This window comes from Myotis brandtii, unplaced genomic scaffold (assembly GCF_000412655.1).
Source record: "Myotis brandtii unplaced genomic scaffold, ASM41265v1 scaffold684, whole genome shotgun sequence".
Taxonomy (NCBI): domain Eukaryota; kingdom Metazoa; phylum Chordata; class Mammalia; order Chiroptera; family Vespertilionidae; genus Myotis; species Myotis brandtii.
This window is the reverse complement of record NW_005370673.1, coordinates 1,538,640-1,539,929: the sequence shown is the minus strand read 5'-3', so window position 1 is coordinate 1,539,929 and position 1,290 is coordinate 1,538,640.

Here is a 1,290-nt window from a genome sequence, read left to right as displayed (position 1 = left end):
GAGGGGGGTGGGGGGGGGGGGGCATTACGTGGGGCAGAGACACGGCTGATCAGTCCTGACGTTGTGGGAACGGAGTGCAGTCCTGGCCGCGTTCTGGCCGCTGCGCTGTCCTCAGGAACGGGCTGTGGGCGGGTGAGAGCAGAAAGGCTCTGCGTCCCTGGGGAGAGGCGGGCCTGTCGCTCCTTCTCTGAGGCGGGTCTGTTGAGCCAAATCACATGTCCAGGTGGGCCTGGGAGAGCACCACGAGGGCTCAGGCAATTCAGACAAATACTGTCCTTCAGCTCGACCCTGTTTCACAGGGGAGACTGGTCCCGTGAGGAGCAAGGTCTGACCCACGGCCTGGCAGCTGCGGAGCCAAAGCCGGGACAGAATCTGCTGCTCGCCGTGTTTCTGTTGTCAGGGTTGCCTAGGCCCCCCACCCCCCCAACCCACTTTCATATTATAGGTTGTTATCCCCTAGTGCAGTGGTCGGCAAACTCATTAGTCAACAGAGCCAAATATCAACAGTACAATGATTGAAATTTCTTTTGAGAGCCAAATTTTTTAAACTTAAACTATATAGGTAGGTACATTGTTATTAACTTAATTAGGGTACTCCTCAGGCTTAGGAAGAGCCACACTCAAGGGGCCAAAGAGCCGCATGTGGCTCGCGAGCCGCAGTTTGCCGACCACAGCTCTACCCTCTCCGTCTTTGCACTGCCTTCTCCTCCTGCCTCTGTCTTACAAGGACGCCCGTGAGGGCATTGAGGGCCCATGGATACAATTCAGGGCAACCTCCCCTTTATCCCCTGCACTTACTCGCAGCCACACAGACCCTTTTCCTGCAGGAAGTCCAGGGATTACTTGATCCTTTGGGGGTCGTTATTCAATCTACTAATTGGAATTCAGTATCCAATCCTCAGCAACATTTGTTGATGACTATTCTTTCCCCCTGAATAGTCTTCGCACTTTGTCGCAAATGAGCTGACCATAAACCTGAGGGTTTATTTCTCAACTCTCAGCCCTATTTTATCCATGGAACCGTGAATCGCTGCCATACTGTCTTGCTAGCTGGAGTGTTGTAGTGCTTTAAATCAGGTAGTTGGAGTCATCCCACTTTGTTCTCTTTTTTAAAATTGCTTTGGCACCCTAATCAGTTTGCTCAGTGGTTAGAACGTTGGCCCACGGACTGAAGGGTCGAGGGTTTGATTCTGGTCAAGGGCACATACCTTGGTTGCAGGCTCAATCCCTGGCCCCAATCAGGGAGCATGTGGGAGGCAATCAATTGATGTGTCTCTCTCACATTAATGT